We start from the raw sequence: 23,852 nt of genomic DNA on the forward strand, positions 1-23,852 counted from the left end.
TTTTCCTTTTTTTTTTTTAATCAGTTAAGGTATTATGGGGGGTGGCTGAGTGGCTCAGTCGGTTAAATGTCTGACTTTGGCTCAGGTCATGATCTTGCAGTTCATGAGTTCAAGCCCCGCATCAGGCTCTGTGCCGACAGCTCAGAGCCTGGAGCCTGCTTCGGATTCTGTGTTTCCCTCTCCCTCTGCCCCTCCCCTGCTCATGCTCTGTCTCTCTCTCTCTCTCTCTCTCTCTCTCTCTCAAAAAAAAAATTTAATAAAAAAAGATATTAATTGTGAATTCAATTGCTTTATTTTCCCCTAATCTGAAATCACTCTTGTCCTCCTAAATGTATTTCTCTACTAATGTAATCAAAGATCACCTCATAAAGCAAACTGTACAGCTGATCCTCCAACATGTGAAAATTGTAGGCAACAATGATCTGGATAATATAAAATCAAATGGGGAAATTTTAACTTTTATTAATTTATATTATTGAAACCAAGAAGCTAGGCCCTTTATCAGGGGAGAGAATGTTGGTTGGTCCCACTTATGGCTCTCTTCACCTTCCCCACCCCCAGACCAAAAGAACCAAAGAGCTTGCTGGGAGGGATTGTAAGGGTGACCTACCCACTCCCATAGCTTATCAAAAACAGGCACAAAATCCCATCAAATATTATCTATTGTTATACCAAAGTTAAGTAATAATAGTATTCCAATCCACTTAGGGCCCTCAGGGAGGCAAAGATTTTCAACTAACTTCCTTCATTAATTTGGGTTGTCTCTGATTTCCACTTTTAGATATAAGGCCTTACTCCTAAACTCTCAGGTAGCCTCCATGACCTCACTTATGAGAGAGTATCTCCCTTGTGCCCTCTCCCTGTATCTTCTCTTGTCTCCTTCAGAAGTATGTCAGGCTCCATAACCATTTTTCACCTGCCATAACCCACCACCAAGAGGCAGACCTTGTCTTGTGTCCTGCTTCTGCTGATGGTTGTAGTCAATAGGTACCATCCAGTTCCTCTAACACATTGCAGGAGAAGGGGGAGCTTCAAATCCCATGAATGGATAGAAAGAAGAGGCTATCAAAGAGACAAGGTCTAAGAGTGGAAACATCTAGCAATCATTCAGACACTTCATAATGCAAAGGTTTATTGCCTTAGAACATCCAGTCTGACACATCAGTGTCTGTCTCCTGTCCCTTAGTTATGTTAGAAACAGCTCCTTTCTATTCCCTCCTATTCCCTCTCCAAGCATTGAAAAGGACCGGGTTCCATGAGTTGACAGATGGGAGGATGGAGATTGGGAAGAGATAATCCTTCCCAGAATATTATATCACCTTGGGAATCCCTACCTTCACATGCATCACTGACTACAAAATAAGTTGCTTTATTACAGCATTAAATATATGTTATATCATATTTCTACATATACAAAAGCAAATGGGACAGAATAGAAGTGTTTGTGTGGCAGTACACACAGATTTCCTTCTTGCCCCCACCTACTAAAAATATCCTGAAACTTCCAGGTGATACCCTGTCTTCTTCAGCCTTGTGAAGTGGATGAGTTCTTTCTCACTATAAGAAATGCTAAGTTTAGGGGCACCTGGGTGGTTCAGTCAGTTAAGCATCTGACTCTTCATTTTGGCTCAGGTCACGATCTCACATTTTGTGGGTTAGAGCCCCTCATTGGGCTCCTCACTGACAGCGTGGAGCCTGCTTAGGAGTCTCTCTCTCTCTCTCTCTCTCTCTCTCTCTCTCAAAATAAATAAAGAAACTTAAAAAAAACAAAGGCTAAATTTATTTACACAATGAAGGACTTAGAGAGAAGTGAAATAGTAAGAGAAACTCAGAACAAACATTTTTTGCAAAGTTTAAAGAAAAAGGTGGCAGTGCAGATAAAGAGATAGGGCCTTGGATAGAGAACTATATATGTGAATTCCTTTCAGTTTTCTTTGTAAGAGGCAATCATAAGGAATAGAATTCCATACCAACTACTTTTGGCTATTAAGTGTGCCTTCATTCATATTTTTAAAAAACAGCTTTGCCGAAATGTCAGTCATGAGTCATGCATTTTGCCATTTTAAAGCATACAATTCAATGGTTCTTAGGATATTGACAGAGTTCTGCAACATCACCATTATTTAATTTCAGAATATTTTCATTACCCAAAAGGAAACACCATACTCACAGTAACTCCCCATTACCCCCTTCCCCAGCCCTTGCAACCATAATATACTATTTCTATGTATTTGTCTATTCAGTCATATTATGTAATGGCATATTATAACATTTGGCTTTTTGTGACAATCTAGTAACATAATAATCTCCTTGAGCATAAGAATTTCAAGGATCGTCCGTGTTGTAGCATAGATCAGTACTCCATTCCTTTATACGACTAAATCATATTTCATTGTGTGGATATACCACACTTTGTTTATCATCCATTAATGGGCATTTGCTTCTACTCTGGGGCTATTCCAAATACTGCTGGTGTGAACATTCATGTACAGAACATATGGTTTCAATTCTCTTTGGTATATACCTAGGAGTAGAAATGCTAGGTCATATTTTAACTCTATGTTTAACATTTTGAGAAACTTCCAAACTGCTGCAAAATGAAGGGGCGTTTTGATGTGCATTTCCCTAATGTCTACTAATAGTGAGCATCATTTCATGTGGTTGTTGGCCATTTGTGTATTTTCTTAAGATAAATGTCTATTAATATCCTTTGCCCATAATTAAATGGGTTATTTGTCTTTATATATTCTGGATACAAGTCCCTTTTCAGACACATGATTTGCAAACACTTTTCCCCATTCTGTAGTTTGTGGAAAGCTTCCAGTTTTTCACCATTAAGTATGACATTAGATGTGTGGTTTTTGTGGATGCCCTTTATCAGGAGAGAAAATTCCCTTCTGTTCTTAGTTTGTGTGTACATGCCTGCGTGTGTGCATGTGTGTATATATGTGTCCATCATGAAAGTGTATTGGAATTTGTCAAATGTTTTTTTTGCATCTGTTAAGATGATCATGGGGGTTTTTTGGTCCTTCGTTTTATAATATGGCATATTATATTAATTATGTTAATTGATTTTTGTATATTGAACCAGTTTGCATTCCCACGATAAATACCACTTGGTCATGTTTATATTATTTTTATGTGGATTCAGTTTGGTAGTATTTTGTTAAGGATTTTTTACATATATATTCATAAAAGATATTGGTGTATAGTTTTCTTGTGATTCTTGTCTGGTTTGGCCATCAAGATACTAGGGCCTCAAAGAACAAGTTACGGAGTATGCCCCATCTTTAATTATTTGAATTTTGTGAAGGACTGGTGTTAACTCTTCTTTAAACATTTAGTAAGACTGACCACTGAAGCCATCTGGCCTGGGATTTTCCAGGCAGGAAACTTTAAAATTACTAATTCAATCTTTACTTGTTATATGTTTCTTCAGATTCTCTATTCCTTCTTGAGTCAATTTCAATAGTTTCTGTCTTTCTAGGAATTTGTCCATTTCATTTATGTTATCTAATTTGTTGGCATGTCTTCTATATGCCATGCACAGTTTCAGGTTCTAGAGATAAGGGGTGAGCAAGACACAATTCTTTGCCCTTATGGAGCATACATTCCCTCATCAGAGAAGTGGACAAAAAGTAAAAAAATAAGTTATATAATACATAATGCCAAAAAGAGTTTTGATTATTGAGTACATTTCAATATATTATAGCTATCTATACCTGTTAGATATTATATTCCAATTGTATTAAGTTAATAAATGAGTATAACATGATGGTAGGATGTCTATCAGTTTAAACACATTCTCATAATGTATTTCCTTTCATACATCAAACTCATACAATGAATAAATTTGCATATGTATTTTACTTTTTAAATTAAAGTATGCCCACAAAGATACTAACTGATCAATTAAGACAATTCATTGAGATGAGGGACTAGTCAAGTCAAAACAGCTATCTTAAATGGCTAGCTGTTGTGGTGGCACTTAATCCCATTATACGGTTTATATGAAGTAGTTTATCAGTGGTCCCACTTCAGTTTAGTCAAAATGAAATGGATATAGCCTGACTGAACAGAAGGCTGTCAACTTGATAGACTGTACATACTGTGCAGCTCTGGGCAAGCCATTTGCATTATGTCATAATGGTCTATGAGTCAGAGCTCACCTCAGCACCTTGGACAGCACCTGGCTAAGTTCTCATGTTAGCACAAGAAAAAATATTAACTTTTAATTACTAAATTATTTATTAACACAATCTCATTATCCACAATAACACTTTAAGGTAGATAATGTCATTTTCCTGTATTTACAGATGAAGAAACTAAAGCTCTGAGACATAGTCACAGAGCTAATAGGTGGCTGAGGTGGAATTGGAACCCAGAAAATTTTATCTCAAGACGATATGTAAGGGCTTTTTACATATATAATCTGTTACTTATTAGGGAGGCAGGAAAATATAGATTATATATGTAAAAAGCCCTTACTTTGGCAGTTAAATGTGGCTAACCTCACTTCCTCAAGTTACACTAATTAAGAAATTTGCAAATGTAATTTATTTTACAAATTCAGTTTGTGTCCACCAAGCTATGAATTGGTCAATTAAGACAACTCATGAGGAAGGGAAAGTCAGAATAAGTCAAAACAGCTATCTTCTTTCTAAGCCACTTCTGTCTAAACATCTTTATTTTTGTGCCCATCCTCAGAAGCAGCATTTTCATAGACCTGCTGAGAAGACACATTATGCTAGAGCCATTGGTGGATCCAGAATAACCCTGAAGGTAATGGTCAAAGCTGAAACACATCAGCAATTCCTACTCCCACAGATAATCCATGTGAATGTAATGGCACCCCAACTGTCCTCAACTACTACCACAGTATGACATCATCAGCTTTTCTCCACTAAAACATATAATTAAAAGATTCAAAATACTGTATTTAATTATCTACAACATGTGTAAAATGGAGTAAAAGTCACTCAATCCATGTACTTCTGAATTACATATACCTATTTAAGTGGTTCACTGTGTTTCTGGTCCCTCTGAGTTTCTTAAGAAACAAAGATGGGGGTGGCTAGACTGTTTCTAGAACAATTAAGAATGGTCTTGCTGAAGGCTTGTTCATCTATTGTTGGTCATTACTTATAACAAACTCAAAGTCTTATAACAACACAGAAGACATTCTTTCCTTAAAATATTAGAAAGCAATACTCAGTACAAATCCACCTTCACATACTACTAGTAAACAAATAAATACAACCTCAAACATGAGGACTGAATGAAGTGGAATAATCTGCTGTCAGGCCACTTCTTGGTGTTCTTACACTGAGAGGCTCACTTCTATCTTAAAGCAAAACAAACACTATGTTTTGGTCAAGTGTATTGTGCTTGCACTGCCTGTGTAATTCACAATTAACATAATAAGGGCACTCGGTTCTCTGGCTGCACTATGACAAATACATCTGATGAGCTTGTGGGAGAATGTTTGCAAGCACCATCAGTCATTGTCTGGAGATTTATGATCCACATATAAGATCAACAGTCTGGTGCACACTGATTATTTTACTGCTGAGCTGCACCATCTGTCTCCACCCAGGAATCTTAAAGATTTCTTAGATAATGTTGCAGGATCATCTTTTAAGAGGCATTGTCAATGGCCCTCCAACCCCTTTTGACTAAAGCAAAATTGATATGGGTGTGCTGACCAATGAGTCTCAGAAATTAAAGGACTTAACTACAAATAAATATCCTATCCATAAAAATAAGCTTTTCCTAACAGGTTTAGCAAAGGGAAAAAGAAAGTGCACTCCACAGTATCTGAAGACTAAATTAGACATCTGAAGACTAAATTAGACATACCAATATCTACTCTGGTTATAGATTTAAGGATATAACATGTAAATTTTGATGCAGTAAGTCTGCCTTGCTAAAATAAACCATTACTGATTTAAAAGATGGCATGAGAGCCGTGCTTAGCTACAGTGACAGGGACCATGCTTACCAAATACTCATGTGCTCTTTCTATGGTAGCAACTTTAAAAATTATTTGGCATAACATTCTTAGGGTATGTTTTTCTAAAGATTGGCCGACATCTTAATTATGTATTTTCCCATTCCTCTTGTAGTCAGGTTAGGACCATATGATTAAGTTGACCAATGGACTCTGACTGTATCCCTTCCAGACTGAGGCATGTAGGAGCTGGTATGCCTTCATCACTCCCTTTCCCAGAGGAGTCACCCTTGGAGAGCATACACAGATGTCATAGAATATGGAGGCCAGCCTGGCCAACACTGGGCTGTGATGAGAGCGAGAAATAAACTTTTATTGTGTTAACCCCCTGAGATTCAAAGTTATCTGTTTCAATTAATTGCTCTGAATAATACAGCCACAAATGTCAGGTGGCATTGAGATTTTTCACCACTAAGAACAAATCTTATTTTCACTACCAAACGGAATAAATCAGGAAAGAAGTTTTTGTCTTATCGAAGAAGTTAAAGTTTTATAGCTATTCTATGTATTGCCTTTTAAAACTACACTGATCACAAGGGTCTTTGGGTACTTTGTTTCTAAAGATCGGTTTTTACCTTAAATATGTTGAGAGATATGCAAAATAGATCTCTGTCCAGTTATTGTTATTTCAGTCTTATTAGGTTGGAAGAATAATACCTAATTCAAGTACCCTGAGCTACCTCCAAACCATGGTAAGCTACCTACTTTGCAAGAGCTTTAATGTCAAATACTTCCTTGATCCATACTTTGTGGCTGGGCATATCATATTAATTGCCTGGACTCAAATGCAATAAGGATCGGGTGGCCAGGAGAGAAGGGCACAGGAACCTAAGCTTTTAACAAGCTGCCACCAGGAGCTATCTCCCCATAAAGAACAAATTTTATGGAGAAATCTCACTGTTATTTCAGAAGGCATCTGTTACATTATCTTAGCCACAATAGGTGAAACACAATGAAGCAATTGTTTGCAAGAAGGCCTTGGCCATAAGCTATGTTTGGTGACCCAGAAATGATTACCGTATTGTCAGGGTTGTAAAAGACTATGGTATATAGAAAAATACTGCCTATAACTCATCACAGGAAATCATCTTCCCTGGGATGTAACTAAGGAGTTTTGATCAGGAATATATGTCAACTTCCTATATCTACTCTAGATGGAGAAATCTCCACTTTCAAAGATGTCTCAAAATGTTTTCCCATTATCCACTGAGTTTTTGTGTGTCTTCTTTTTTCCATAATGGCAGCTTTACTGATGCATTAGGGTATACAAAAAGCGATCCTGCCTCAGTATGGAGGATACAACAATGAATGGGGAATCAGCAATTTTACCAAGCTCAAGGGGAACTACATGGAACTAAGCATTTCCCCCTCCATAGGTTTCTGTCCTTGTAGATATCCATTGCATAATACTCCTGGACTCTCTCACTTCTTCTTCTTCCCCCAGTAAAGGATGAATTTCTTATATGCTGAGTAACTTTAGGAGCAGAAACTATGACGCTGTAACTTAGTCCCTCCTTCCCCTTTTTTCTCTTTGGGATTTGTCTGGTTGTAGAGAAGATGTGCCAAAAGGTAAACTTAGTGGTAAAGTTTCTGTCCCTGCAGGAGGAGGTTACAGTTTTCTTGTGCTACCTGTGACAGGTAGATAAATTGCTCAAATTCTGAGATTCGGCATTAGGAAATTCTCTCTTGTCACACACCTAAGTTATATCCTTCAATGCAACATTAATCAGCAATAAACCTATACTTGTATCTTCTTTTGCCTGACTCCTTTATCCTCTGGTTCAGAACTTGTATGGGGGAAGAGGTGTGCCACCCCAGGCCAGAAATGCAAATCCCAAACTGGAGGAATATGTGCAGAAGGCAGTTTGAAAAGTCCCAAACAGGCCCTAAACAATTTTGATTCTTGGTATTAGTCAACTGAACCCAACTCAAGCTGGGGACGGGGAGGGGAGAGGGATAGAGTTTCACATGAAGATACAGTACCATTTCATTGAACTCAGGGCAAAAAAAGCTGTTGGACCTCAGGCAGGAACTGGAACCAGGAAATGAGAGCCCATATGGGATCTTTCCACCTCTTGTCTTGACATCCCTGTGTACTTGTTCCATTCTTCTTTCTCTGCTTCTCTAGACCACACAGGGGTGTGTGTGTGTGTGTGTGTGAGAGAGAGAGAGAGAGAGAGAGAGAGAGAGAGAGAGAGAGAGACAGAGACAGAGAGACGATGTCCACAATGATCCAATCAATTGTAACCATGAGAAGAAAAATCACACAGAATATTGTGTCTATTGTATCAATAAATCAATAATGTAGCTTATCAAATAAAGTGTTAGGAATGGAAAACAGCTGTATGAGGTTTAAGGAAGATCGTGTAAAGCAGGTGGATGGGAGATAGACACTGCAATTTAGGTATTATAGCACTGGTAGTCTGTGCTGAGGGCACCAGTGAGATGTGTGGTCCTTTAGGTGTTATAAGCCCATCAGTATAGTTTCATTAATTATAAACTAACATTATTATTAATTATAGTTTTATGCAGTTATCTTTTAAAACAGTAGGAGAGAAGAATTATAAGACAGGCAATTTCTGGGGTGTCTGGATGACTTAATCAGTTCAGCGTCTGACTCTTGATTTTGACTCAGGTCATGACCTCATGGTTCATGGGTTCGAGCCCTGCATTAGGCTCTGTGCTGAAAGCTCGGAATCCTGCTTAGGATTCTCTCTCTCTGCCTCTCCTCTACTTGTTTCCCCCTTGCAAAATAAATAAATAAACTTTTTAAAAATGCAATTTCAACCCAAAAATTCATGTGTCTTTAGCTCTGACAAATTTTCTTCTATTATTTCTTAACAATATCTTCTTGTTTCCCTTATTTTCTTTTCATGAAGTCCATAGTAGTGAGATTTGCTGTCTTTTTGCAGATTTGCTCTGCTATGTAAATTCTTCCGTTATCTCATCAACAATATTTTCACTTTCCCAGAGCTCCTTCTCGTTCTCTGTTCCTTTGTTCTTAATTTATGGGTATGCTATATTTTATTAATTTATTAATTTAAATAGTAATACATGCTCCTGGGACAAAACTCCATAGTTTAAAAAAGTGTACAGTGACAACTAAGCTCTCTCTCATCTGGTTCCCAGCCCTAGAGATGACCTAGTTATTAATTTCTTATGAATCCCTCAGAGATATTTCATGAACTTTAAAAATATACATACACTACAAAATACATTATTGAATCTCTCTGAAAATGTAAGTTCAGTTTTGCTTTTCTTTTTTTATTCTCTTCTCTTTCCTAAATTATCTCATATTTATGGGGGATCAGATATTCTCTTTATCTTAGACCCCGATTTCATGATTACGGTTTTCTTCACATGACTTGTTGTCCAGTCACATATAAACATGGATCAGATTACTCTTTCTGTGTAGCAAATATGGATTTTCTCCTCTTGCAAATGTTAGTATATTGTCTTGATCATTCTCACCCTGAGGTGAAAATCTTCCTGGGAGCTATGTTTATGTATGGCAATGGTGATAGAGAGCGGGTGGCAGGAGCCAATACAAAGGGCTCATTTTAAAATAAGTGGTTGAGAGGTAGCCTGGGTGGCTCAGTTAAGCATCTGGCTCTTGATTTTGGCTCAGGTCATGATATCCCAGTTTATGGGGATTGAGCCCCATGTCAGGAATCCCTGCTTGGGATTCTCTCTCTCTCCTCTCTCTCTGCCCCTCCTCCACTCATACTCTCTTTCTCTCAAAATAAATAAACAAACATTTAAAAAACAAAATAAATACATTTTAAAAAATAAAATAAAATAAGTAGTTGAGAGCTGATCTATGTGCTGGTCAGATGAATGAACAGAGGGGCCAGGATCTGCCCAGCAGTCTTCTGTCAGGCAGTTCTTTCTATGTGTTTCTAACTCTCTAGAACACAGAGTTCTAACTAATGTCTGTTTTCCATCTTCCTCCTCCCTCCCACATTCCACCCCTGCCAACTCCTAGCCCAGAGTCTCTCTGGGTTTTGCTTGGCCGTCCAGCTCTCTCCATAGGATTGTCTTTCTTTGCATTTACACACAGCTTCCACCAACTTGTAGTGGTCATTAGTATCATCACCAGATGAAATCTCCCACCTGCTGGTGGTTCCCTCCAGTACATGGTGCTTGGAAAAAGTTCTGGGCACTAGGACATAACGCAGCGTAAGCACTCCAGACTCGCCTGTTATGAAATGTGTTTAGTAACGTAAAAGGATAGCCCACAGTGGGGGGTGGGTGTTTCTCTACAGAAGGTATTTTTTAATGTGAAGAGATTGTCAGTCTGTTCTTGTGGATTTGGAGACACATTTGGGGCGGGGGGGAGCCCCAGAACAGAGGCAGGAGAGGAAAGCTATTTTTATTCATCTGTTCCTATTTTTCCCCCCATGCCCCATCTGGAAGACTGGTATTTTCCTGAGAGACATCTGGCAGTCCTGTCTGTTCTTGGGTTCCTCAGTAGTTTAAACGACACAGAAAAGGCACTGTTGTTATTATTTCTTCCCTGTAAGTACAGCATCCTGAGGGGTGCCTGGGGGGCTCAGTCAGTTAAGTGTCCCACTTCAGCTCAGGTCATGACCTCATGGTCCATGAGTTGTAGCCTTACATCAGGCTGTGTGCTGACAGCTCAGAGCCTGGAGCCTGCTTCGGATTCTGTGTCTCCCCCTCTGTCCCTCCCCTCCTTGCACTCTCTCTCTCTCAAAAATAAAAATAAACATTAAAAAACTTAAAAAAAATACAGCATCATGCACTGTTTGCAGCTCTCTGGATATTATCATGGCTCCATCTCCCTGGGAAAAGCTCTCATTTCCTAGTTTGAGGTACATTGTTCTCTTTTCCTGACAGAAGGGCCTTCACTCATCTAGGCTTCTAGCAACACTATAAAATTAGAAGGAAAGAAACTTCAGAAGTTGCAAAACAGATGATTAACAGCAATGCTGTGGCCTTATTAAGTTAAGGATGTCACGCTGTTTTGCCCATTCACACATGCTTATTGATTTAATGTTTTGTAAATTTAGCTCTCTTGAGTCTCAGCTGATGTGTGGGTGCATATACCAACCAGACTGATATCTGCGCCATAAGTGAGAAATAACCTGATAATTTATGAGCGGTGAAAGCCAAAGTCGGACAGGTTTTCCCTCAGGAAAGGAAAAAACACGTGCGGCACACGGTAGACAACTCTCTTCTTCGGCTCTTTCGTTTTAAGAAAGAATGCACTTGCTGGTGTGGTGGTCGGAAGGGAATTATGCGATTTGATCTGTCCACATTCTCTCCTATCAAGTGTCTCTGAGAGGAATGTGTCTGAGCAGCTTTTTCTCTACATCTGTAGGGAGGCTGGGCCTTTGTTAATGAGGACATCCCGGGAGTTCAGTGGCCACATTTGTTTGGTGACAAAGGGGCAAAGGAAGTGGTTTTCTTGGAGAGAAGGGTATATATCAGTTTGGGGAGGAGAGGTTAGGGGAGAGTTGCTTGAAGGTCCTCTTGGAAAAACACTCCCCCATAAACATATACACAGGCATGCACATGTGTTTGCACATATATTTCATGCGTATATACTTGATAATGGGAAGGATGGGGAATAGTGAAGCCAAAATAGGAGGAGCCAGCCAGTCGGGTTCCTTCTCTGGCAACCTTGCTCTCCTTTCATTTGGAGAGGTCCGTGGCAGCCCAAGCGTACCTGAGGTGGAACACTGATCTAAAGTACAAAAGTTTGTGTCAAAAGTTTCTTACCTTCACAGCAGAATACACTCCTCAGGGACCATGGGCTTCAATGCAAGACATAAGCTGGTTTGACTTAGTTCTGTCACTGGCCATCATGCAGGAAAGAGAGGACTGGAAGTCAGGAAGTTGTTTCAAAGGTTGAAGCTAAAAAGGGAGGGAAGCACAGCAGGGCAGCCATCACTGGTCGGTGGTAATTCTGGAAACAGTCAGTCATGTTGTTCATTTTTTGATGAAAGCCCAGTACTGCCCCTTGGTTCATAATTCTTAGTTCAAGGTGACAGTGCTTCCACCACCAAAATTCTCCTGTTTTCTGGGGGGTCTCCATGCATCATATTTAGTTTCAGTCGTTCCAAGATGGTCACAACTCAAATCTCTTTAAGATAAGCTCTCTTCTAGGTAGGTGCGTGGGTGGCTCAGTCAGTTAAACATCTGACTTCGGCTCAGGTAATGATCTCCCAACTGGTGAGTTCAAGCTCCACATCGGGCTCTGGGCTGACAGCCTGCTTCAGATTCTGTGTCTCCCTCTCTCTCTGCCCTTCTCCTGCTTGTGCTCTCTCTCTCTCTCTCAAAAATAAACATTAAAAAAACCAGTTAAAAAAAAGATAAGCTCTCTTCTACCTGCAGTCCTTATGAGGTTGCTGTGTGACAATCCCTTAAGATTAGGAAGCCCCACTGTTTAACAGAGTCTGTGAAGCACATCTTAAGATCTTTAGAAGAACTGTTGTCTATTTGAAAGAGTCTATGAGGGACGCCTGGGTGGCAGTTAAGCATCCGACTTCGGCTCAGGTCATGATCTCACGGTTCATGAGTTCGAGTCCCACATCGGGCTCTCTGCTGTCAGCACAGAGCTGGCTTCAGATCCTCTGTCCCCCTCTTTCTGCCCCTCCCCAGCTTGTTCTCTCTCTTTTTCAAAATAAATAAATAAACTTAAAAAAAAAAGAAAGAATCTATGAGGTGGCATCTTAGATTATTCTGAAGTTTCAAAAAAGGATCTTACAAGTCCATGCTAGACTTGATCTTTGCCTAGAAGTCATTTCTTAATTTGAGAATAGTTTGCCATCTTAAGAGACTGAGAAAAAAACATACTTTTATTTTCAAATCTAAAGAGTCCTGGCTCCTTCACATTTCTTCAAATTTTCCTTGAAACTGAATAGTTGCTATATTCATTTTTTATTTCTGTATAACAAATTATCACAAACTTAGTAGCTTAAAGCAACATGAATTTATTATCTCACTTTCGGTGGATCAGGAATTCAGCATTTTTTAAAATGTTTTTATTTATTTTTGAGAGAGGGAGAGACAGAACATGAGCGGGGGAGGGGCAGAGAGAGAGACACACACACAGAATCCAAAGCAGGCTCCAGGCTCTGAGCTGTCAGCATAGAGCCCAACATGGGGCTCAAACTCACGAACTGTGAGATCATGACCTGAGCCAAAACCAAGAGTCGGAAGCCCAACCCATTGAGCCACCCAGGCGCCTCAGGAATCCAGCATATTTTAACTGAGTGCCCTGCTCCTGGTCTCACAAGGCTGAAGTCAAGGTGTCAGCCAGCTATTCTCATCTGGAGCCTCAACTGGAAAAAAGCCTGCTTCCAAGCTCCCTCCATTGATGGCAGAATTGATTTCCTCGGGTCGTGTAACCGAAGCCCCATTTCTTGCTTCTCTTAGAGGACACCCTCAGGTCCTTGCCATGTGGCCCTTCCATGGCCCCTCACATTTCAAGTCTCTTCACAAAAAGGACCAGTCTCTTTTAAGGGCTCCTTTGATTAGGTCAAGCCCACCTACTTGGGGACTTTAATTACATCTGTGACATTCCTTCTGCCATATCATTCCTTCCACTCTCCCATCCTAACCATGGGTGCAGCACCAGGGGTAGAGATCCTGGGGGCCATTTGAGAATTCTGGGGGCCACAGATCCTTTTTTGGTTTATTTTTCTTCTCCTGTTTTATTATAGGCAGCTAAAAAACCCTAAGCAGAACCATCAGTGCTCTTCATGGAAACCTCTTTGGCTAGATCATCAAGTTTATTACTATATCATATTTGCTATTTTTCACATTCTGCTACTATGTACCAAGGGCACTGTTTTTCTAGCTTCCAGTAATATTTTCCTGTCTTTAGGCCCTTACTGACAAATTCCTTGAGGCCTTTTAGACTTCTACTAACACTCTTCTCGAGGTCCTTTAGGTTTTCACTAACATTCTCCTTGTGACCCTTCCAGCTTCCACCAACCATGTGGTGCCAAAGCCAATGACATGTTTTGAGTTTTTCTTGTGGCAGCAGTACCCAAATCAGTCACAAATACCAAAATCCACATCAGCTATCCACAGTGATATGGCAACTTACTCTAAAACTTAGTGACTTAAAGAGCAACGATCATTTTTTAGCTCGTGAACCCACCAGGAGAATTCCAGACATAGTTTGTGTTTACTGACCCAACTGACACATAAGATGAGATGAGGTTGCTCTGTTAGCTTAAAATTCTCTGGTCTAGGACTTCTACTTATTTTGCCATTGAAAATTAGTTGTTTGGACAGACTCTGTACTGAGAACTAAAAAAGCAGCAACACACACACACACACACACACACACACACACACACGCCCCAAGACAGTTAAGATGTGGTGTAGGGAAGGGACCCTGGGGTGGCTCAGTCAGTTAAGCATCTGACTTCGGCTCAGGTCATGATCTCACGATCTGTGAGTTCGAGCCCTGTATTGGGCTCTGTGCAGACAGCTTGGAGCCTGGAGTCTGCTTCTGATTCTGTGTCTCCCTCTCTCTGCCCCTCCCCTGCTCATGCTCTGTCTCTTTCTCTCTCAAAAAAAAAAAAATTTTTTTTAATTAAAAAAAAAATGTGGTGTAGGGAAAATCTTAGGTAGAGGAAGGAAACCCAAAGTGGTGAGTCTGGCATTCGGTGCCAGTATCCTTTCAAGGGAGATGGCATTGTTACAAGCAGTAAATGAGAAGCTGAGCAGAACTTTTAACAGACACAGGTCTATGGGGCAAAAACTGAAGTTCAAGGCTTGTCAAAGAAAAGGAATCTATTTCTAAAGAGACCCCCCAGAGGGTTATATACAAGGACTAAGAGTAAACCAGAAATCGATCAGCCCTCCCAGATACCGACATCCAACTTCAAATCATTGTAATTTCTGATTGTAAGGTGATCTGGAGGCCCTAGCTCAAGGTCCACTTCCAGAAGTAGAAGATAATTCTCTTTGAAGGAAAATAACATTATGCAGAGCTTCAATTTCCTCTCCATTTTTAAAAATATATAGTGTCTGGTACCAAATCAAAAACATTTTAGTAGTTTAGAAGATGGGACTTAATTGAAAGCCCAGATAATAAAACATATGAGAGATGTTTATTATTTTGTCTGATGGAGTTACCAGCCATGAACTTTAAAATCATAGGTTCAAAGAACTGAAAAAACAAAATAGAGAATTTCAGCAGAGAAATAATAAAGAAGTATGACATAGGGACTCTTGCTGGTAAATCCTAGTATTAGTAATAACTGATACTAAGAACTCAGTGATTAACACACTTGACCTAACTGTCATATGTAGAACAGCACACCCAACAGGTGTAGAATCATTTATCAAAACTGAACACATGCTAGTTCATCAGCTTCTCTAATAAATTTTATAAGATTAAAATTAGAGAGTATATTCCTTGACCATAGTGAAAATAAGTCAGATATCAATAACACTACCACACAAAAGACTAGAAAATTTCCATATGTTTGGAACTTAAAATACTTCTTAATAACTCATGTGACCCAGAAGTTGTAATGGAAATCAGAAAATACTTGAACTGAATAATAATAATGAAAATTGGACATAAGAAGTTTATGTAATAAAACCAAAAGAGTGCTTGGAGGTAAGTGTAAGTAGATGTCATTATATATATTAGAAAACTGGGGTGCCTGGATGGCTCACTTGGTTGAGTATCTGACTCTTGATTTTAGCTTAGGTCATGATCTCAGGGTTGTGGGGTCAAGCCCCACATTGGGGAGATTCTCTCTCTCTCTCTCTCTCTCTCTCTCTCTCTCTCTCTCTCTTTCCCTCTTCCCCCCACTCACATTCTCTTTCTCTCTCTCAAAAAATAAGAAAAAGAAAAAAAGAAAAGAAAAGTAAGGCAAAAGGGCTTCAAATCAATGATTTAAGTATCCATCTCAAGAAGTTGTAAAAATAAAAACAAATGAAACCAAAGTAAGTACAAGCAGGAAAATTATAACTAGAATAGCAGAAATTATTTAAAAAGAAAAACATAAAAGAAAGAAGATTAACAAAGCCACAGAAAAGTATTCTTTGGAAAGACTGTGAAAACTGATACTTGACATGACTGATCAATGAGAAAAAGAGGGAAGGCATGAACAGCCAATAATACAGATGAAAAAGAAATATCACCACTGGCCTTTCTGATAATGAAAAAGATAATATGAGGATATTAGGATTATGATGAGACAATAGAAAGTTTAGGTAAAATGGAAAAATTCCCAGAACACACTTACTACCACTGACACCAAAAGGTAGAAATTGACCCATGGGTTCTAAATTTTATATGGAAATAGAATAATAGCTGAGATAATCTCGAAGAAAAAGAACAGAGTTGGAGGAGCCAGATGAGTGAACATCAAGGTTTGCTCTAAAGCTACTATAACTGAAACTGTAGGATTGGCGCAGGGATAGACTAACGGAGACATGGAATGGAACAGAATCCAGCAAAAGACCCACCTGGTTTATGTGGAAGGTGGTACAGCAGAGAAGAGGGGAGAAGAGAGTCTGGCCACAAATGATTCTGGGTCCACTGGAGATCCACAAAAGAAAAAACTAAAAAGATTCAGCTGCTGTTAGACTATTCCCATGGTCATGGGAGGAGAAATTCTAGAAGAAAAAAAAAACAGGAGAAAATCTTTATAAAGTGAGGTTGGTAAAGATTTCTTAAATGGAACACATAAAGCACTAACCATTAAGGAAAAGATGAATATATTGGAATAAATTAAGTGTAGGAACTCCAGTTCCTAAAGGAAAAGACACCAATAAGAGAGTGAAAGGCAAACCACAGAGTTTTTAGATACTTGAAATTTTGAAAACATATAACAAAAGCCTTGTCACCAGACCATGTAAAAATAATTTCTGCAAATCCATGAGAAAAATATATAAATCCTATAGAAATATATTCAAATGGCCAATCAACATCTGAAAACATGCTCAATATTATTATGAATCAGGGAAATATGCAAACTAAAACCACAATGTCATACTACTACTTCCCAACCAAAATGGCCAAAATGTAAAATATTGGCAATATCAAGTATTGGTGGGAATATGTAACAACTAGAACTTTCATACACTGGTGGTGGGAGTGAAATTGGTGCGACCATTCTGGAAAAATGTATGTTACATGTATGTTACATCTATCTCATGACCCAGCTAGTCCTCTCTTAGATTTATATTGAAGACAAATACCTATGTATATGAGCCAAAACACATAGCACCATTATTTGTAATAGCTAAAAATAAAAAATGATAAAAACCAAAGTTCCACTAACTGCCAAATGATAGACAATCATGTAATAAAAGAGCATAAGGTGCTCAGTCAGTTGAGCATCCAACTCTTGGTTTCCTCCAGGTCATCACCCCAGAATTATGGAATGGAGCTCCACCTTGGGCTCTGTGCTGAGCGTGGGGCCTGCTTGAGCTTGTCTGTCTCTCTCCCTCCACCCCCATCTCTGTAAAAAAAAAAAAAAAAAAAAAAAGCATATAGCAACCACAAGCAGATGCTACTGCCACACAGCATGGATCAACCTCACAAACAAAATGTCAAGCGTAATAGGTCAACTCCCCCAGCCCCGGCAATATATGTAGTATGTGATTCCATTGACATAAAGTTCAAAAAAAGGCAGAAATCATCTTGAGTGGTTATCTCTGGGGAGGACTGAGTTAGGAGAGATTGGACGGTGGGTCCCTCCCCAGGCTCAGAGACATGGGAAACCCTTTGCTAATCTCTAGAGTCTTCTCTCTGCAACTTCCTCCTCCTCTTTGATACTCTGTTCCACAAATTCTAGCCACCTTAGCCTCCCATAACCCCACAGCAAGACCCTCAGACTCTGTTTGGGTTCCCTCTTGCTGAGTTCAGGTCTGGAAAGAGCCTCCAGGCAAGATCCTAGAGCAGTTGAAGGGCTCACCTCATTTGTTTGCTTTCTTCCATGAATCACAGCCTTGCACAGTCTGTTATCCAATGTCTAAAAGCCATACTTTCATACTCTTTCCCTAGTTTTCTAACTAGGCAGTACTAACATATTAAAAATGCAAGTATTTGTATCCTACTCCTGAATATTGATTCACTAAGTCCAGAGTGAGACCCAGGGATCTGCCTTTTGAAAAATATGTGAAAGTGATTCTATATATCAGTTCCCCAGTTGTCTATAATAAAAAGGAGGCCACTGTCATTAATTGACAGGCCTATGGTTCCCTATTTGAAATACTGGTGGTCACATTTACATTGAAACACACACATACACATACAGTGTGCATATGCAGTTAGCATATAATCACTTCAATTAGTATGTATTTATGTGCAAGTTATTTTAACTATACTGGACATTGTGAATCTACAAATTTGAATTGTAAACTGAAAATACACTCATCATTTTAAAGTACAAAGTCAAGCTGGCTTAATGTGCATGCCTAATTTTTATTTTATTTATTTATTTATTTATTTATTTATTTATTTCATTTATTTATTGTTTATATATTTTTGAGAAAGAGAGAGCATGATCAGGGAAGGGGCAGAGAGAGAGGGAGACACAAAATCCGAAGCAGGTTCCAAGCTGTCAGCACAGCGCCAGACGCGGGGCTGGAACCCACAAACCACGAGATCATCACCTGAGCCACCCAGGTGCCCCTGGTTGAGCCTGACTTTGGCTCAGGTCATGATTACACAGTACCTGGGTTTGAGCCCCACATCGGGCTTGCGGAGCCTGTGTGGGATTCTCTCTCTCTCCCTCTCTTTCTGCCTTTCCCTCACTTGTGCGCGCGCACTCTCTGTGTCAGAATAAATGAGTAAACTTCAAAAAATCATGTTGGATAGTCCTATGCAAATGACACCTCTGTTCAAGGATTTTTAAGACTTATTCATCTTAAAAGGAAATTGCTTGGGCGCCTGGGTGGCTCAGTCGGCTGGGCGTCCCACTTCAGCTCAGGTCATGATCTCGCAGCCAGTGAGTTCGAGCCCCGAGTCGGGCTCTGGTCTGACAGCTCAGAGCCTGGAGCCTGTTTCGGATTCTGTGTCTCCCTCTCTCTCTGACCCACCCCGTTCATGCTCTGTCTCTCTCTGTCTCAAAAATAAATAAACGTTAAAAAAAAATTTAAAGGAAATTGCTGAGCCCACTCACATCCAGATTCTGTAATCTATAGTAGTTTTTAGACTATGCAAATGCACATACTATAATTTGTATACATGTTAATTTTTAAATAATATAATAGCATGAATAGCTAATATTTACTGAGCACTTACGTGCCAGGTACTGAACTAAATTCTTTATAATTATTATATCTTTTGAAACTCAAAACCACTATAAAATGTAGGTCTTGTCATTATCTCCTTTTATAGAGACTGTTATCTGGTCCAATGTTAGGCAATGAGAAGGTGTTTGTGACTCCATACTTGTGCTTATAATTATGCTGCCAGATCCATGTAGAATCAGAAAAGTTCCCTCAAGTGTTTTGAAATAAGATGAAACAGCCAAAGAATTTTGGCCAAACTCTCTTTTCTCAGACTAATAAGATTTTAAAATAAACCTCTTTTATGGAAAGAAGTAGGGTAAAAAAAAAATTGCAAATGGCAAATTTCTAATGATAACCACTTTCCCTCTAGTAAGCAGTGACCCCTCAAGTCAATATTTACTATTATTGATTGCAATCTAAACATACAGTAAGATCAACTGAAAAAGGAAGTTTTGCCATATCAAAGGACTTTGATGCAGATAAAGAAGAAAATGATTAATCCTGAAGGAATCAGAACTTTGATCCCATGTTTACCATCAGGGGAATGGCAGCAGACATTTTACCAAATAAGAGTCATTAAAACAAATCAGTGACTTCGGGAATCGCTTGGATCAATCCGTAGTTTTCTCCACGTTTGTAGAAGTCCATCTGTCTCTGTGCAGACTGGATGAGTTCTGTTCAGACATCTCACAATATCATACATTCTCTGCTCACTAACATCACAAAGGCTGAACTCAAGATAGTTCGGCCATCAGGTTAGGAATTGTCACATCTCCAAAATAAATGTCTTACTAATTTTCAGTAAAAACATTAAGGCAGTTTGTGTATGTGTGCTTAAGAGACTACCATAAAAGGAAACAGAAGGGGATGTTTTTCCATTGCTTCTGTTTTTGTTTTTGTTTTTTTTTTTTTACATATACTACCTTCCTCTCCTTTGCCCTTCCACACCCAGAAACACTTGCTTGTTTTATAAATCTCAGTTTAAAGAAACTCAGGTTAATGAACTCCACATGAATAGAAATGACGTCCAGGTTTCCATAGTGAACATTTAAGGTTGTTCATCTTCTCCACCTCTTACAGCAATTGCAAAGTGAGAGTTACACCAGCCTGGAGGCCTAATGAGCACCTGTTTCATTTGCTTGGGACATAACTTGAGCTGCTGCAAAAATTGCTTTTGCAGAAAAGCTGAGAAATGATAAACAAGCTCCTCTTCCCAGAGGCATAGTAGCTTATCCGTAACTGTCACTTCCTAAACAGTCGATCCAATTCTCATCTTTGGGTGTCTCCGAGGAAAGCAGTTACCTGCCTTGGAAATAGGTTAGGAAAACATACACCTCTGGCTCAGACTGCCTGGATTTGGATCCCAAGACAACCACCTGCTAACTGTGTGATCTGGGCAAGTCACTCAACCGTCATGTCCCTCACTTCCTTATCTGGAAGGTGAGAATAATAATAGTACCTATCTCACAGGGTTTTGCAAGGATGAGTAGGCATTTTTTTTATTTTATAAAATTCAGCTTTATTTGACTGCTCCCATGGTCCCCACAGGGATAAACTCTCCCAAGTACGTATCCATCTTATTTGAAATAAGACAGACAATATCTGATAGAGTTCAGAAATCTCTAAATCAATCACATGTGCAATATATCCTAGCTAATTTCATCAAGCCTTAAGATCTTTTACAAATCCCTCCTACATACAGAATCTACCCTGACTAGCCTTGACCAAAGGGGCACTATGCCTATTCCTTCAAATTCCCAAGTTACTGTAACTGCTGCCTGGCTTACTCCTATGGTTTATCACATATTGTCTTTTGTTCTCAATCATACTTCTTTTTATTTATGAATCATCTTCCTAACAAGACTGTGAGCTATCAAAGGTGAGGGCTTTGTTTAATAGTTCTTTGATTCCTCCCTTACACTTAGCATCATTCTCCTCCTCCTCCTCCTCATCATCATCATCATACCATCATATCTCTTCAACTAAGGCAAGCCCCCAAAAGGGCTGACAGCTAAAGACAATTTGCTGGCACCACTCCCAACAGCTGGGGTAATAAGCCCTGCATTCCATAATGCAGAGGTGGCTTAATCCTGAATTTCACCACAAGGGCCTCTCTACCTTGGTGCTCCCCCAAAGTCGCTTGGTATAATGCTCGCTAACTCATCTGGAGAAACATGATACATTGGAACATCCACTTTAATAGTCAAGACAGTGGTAGGTGTAATATCTACAGAAGATAGAGCCAGACCTCCCCACACTCGGGCAGAGATTTCCTAGCTGCCTCTTTGTGATGCAGTTTCGTGCAGATTTTCCTAGGGGGATAGATTGGATGACCTCTGAAGGCTGGCCTTGTCTATTATCAGCCTGTGAGTCAATGGCAGTTGAGAGGCTTCCCTGGGCAAACAATTGTTGCCCTTGTGAATCAGAACACCAATGCTAAGAAAACATAGGTATCTGTTTGAACAACCACATTTAATTACAGATCCAAGGAATTCCACTAAGGATTCCTGTCTCCAAACCGAACCCAAGAGAAGCTGAAGAGCTCAGCTGGCTCCAAAACTTCAAAACAAAACAAAACAAAAACAATGAGAAACTCTTTGAGAAGTAGAAGGTGGTGTGGTCTGAGGTGGGCAGATGATGATGCCTGTTCTAAAGATCCAAGTGGGGATAGGCTGGCAGAGAATTTCTTAGTTTAAATCTTTTCTCTCCCAGCATTGCCCTGAGCAGATCACTGCCTTTTCTACTAAAGCACAGGGCCAGTAAGAGAATATCTTGGAAGCTCTGAAGCTGTAGAGGGATAGCTTAAGCTGTAGACAGCATAAGCGCAGATGAGTTGGCTACCACCTGAGCAACCTAACCTGTTCCTCTTCAAACCACCACACCGTTTGAGCAATTGCAATATCCCTAGATAAAGGCAGTGCCTGGGAAGAGTGGCTGAACTCCCGGGGTAGAAAGAATAATGCAGTGGTGGCTTAATCCTGAATTTCAACACAAGGGCCTCTCTACCATGGGGTGCTCCCCCAAAGTCTCTTGGTATAATGCTCACTATCTAATTCATTTGGAGAAACACTAGCCAGGGACAGATAAGCCTTTGCTCCTCTCTCCAGGTAAATAACCCTAGGTGAATATGCTAGTCAGGGTCCCAGCACGAAATGGTGGCATGCTCACACTGATCATTTGAGTAATAAGACTATTTAGAGTTTTGCAGGCAGAATATCAGAGTACTCAAGTGCTAGGAACAGGCCTGGGAAGGGGAGAGGAAGTAGGAGGTATGGGATTCATAGGGAAAAAGTCATTTGGCAAGGTCTGTCCTGACAGGAATTCTGATCATCAGTCAAGGACACAGACAACACCATAGGGAGAGAAGTGAGAGAATACATATTACGGGTGGCACATTCTTCCCTCCCAACATTCTCCTGCTGGGCCTCCCCAGTGGCTGAACTCAATGGGAAACCAGAGGACATGGGAGCTTGTTGATGTCGTTTTCACACGTCAGCCTCTGGGACACTGAGCAGAGTGGGGAAGGCAGAAAGTGGGTCTAGAAGGGCAAACAGAAGACCTGCAAAATACCGACTTAGCTGATAACTCCAAGGGACAAATAATGAGATACCTTGTAAACACAAACGCTATAAAATGGAAGGACATAATGAAAAACTTGTACTCAAAAAAATAGAATCAATGTATCAAAAATGTTTTAAATAAATGAGTAAATAATATTCAGTGATATAAGGAAGAATATTGGAAACAGGAAGTAGAGAAAAGCAATTATGAAAAATAGGCAACAGAACATATTGTGATGGAGAATAATACAACACACGGGTTTAATAGCAGAATGATTATAGTCAAAGAGGAAATTAGTGGCATGGAAGATCAGGTCAAGGAACTCATCCAGAAGGTATTAGGATGGGATAAATAGATGAGGAGATAGGGGCGCCTGGGTAGTTCAGTCAATTAAGCGTCAGACTTTGGCTCAGGTCATGATCTCGCAGTTTGTGAGATCAAGCCCCATGTCAGACTCTGTGCTGACAGCTCAGAGCCTGGAGCCTGCTTCGGATTCTGTGTCTCCCTCTCTCTCTGCCCCTTCCCTGCTCACACTCTGTCTCTCTCTCTTGCAAAAATGAGTAAACATTTAAAAAAATGAGGAGATGAAAGAGAAGTTAAAAGACATGAGAGACAGGACAGTTTCCATCTGGTGGGAGTCCCAGATGCAGATAGGGGCTAAATGAAAACCAAGAAATAATGTCAAGAGTCTCACAGAATTAAAAAAACATCGAAGACTCCAGAATGACAGGATTTTTAATGCTGAATTAAGGCTCAGAAGAAAAAAGCCTATTCTAAACACAGTTTAGTGAAATTTTAAAACATGGGAGAAAAAGAAACAACAAAACCAGATTTCTCAACAGCCAAACTGTATGGAAGATAGATAAACAATCTCTTTAAAGTACAAAAAGAAAACAAGTTTTAGTCTTGAATTTTATAATCAATTAATCTATCATTTAAATGTAATAATGGGGTGCTCCTGGGTGGTTCACTTGGTTAAATGGCTGACTTTGGCTGAAGTCATGATTTCTCAGTTCGTGGATTTGAGTCCGCGCTGGGCTTT

General features: G+C 39.7%; 1 protein-coding gene across 1 annotated transcript in view; it reads right to left on the reverse strand.

Annotated features, from left to right (window-relative positions):
- The window catches only part of ORC5 (origin recognition complex subunit 5), a 167,206-nt gene that overhangs the window by 6,190 nt on the left and 137,164 nt on the right, over positions 1-23,852 (reverse strand). The window contains exon 14 of the transcript XR_009260548.1: positions 11,753-11,887. The gene's annotated coding sequence lies outside the window, so the exon portion shown is untranslated. The remainder of the gene's footprint in view (positions 1-11,752; positions 11,888-23,852) is intronic.

The sequence above is a fragment of the Neofelis nebulosa genome, chromosome 4, assembly GCF_028018385.1.
Source record: "Neofelis nebulosa isolate mNeoNeb1 chromosome 4, mNeoNeb1.pri, whole genome shotgun sequence".
NCBI lineage: Eukaryota > Metazoa > Chordata > Mammalia > Carnivora > Felidae > Neofelis > Neofelis nebulosa.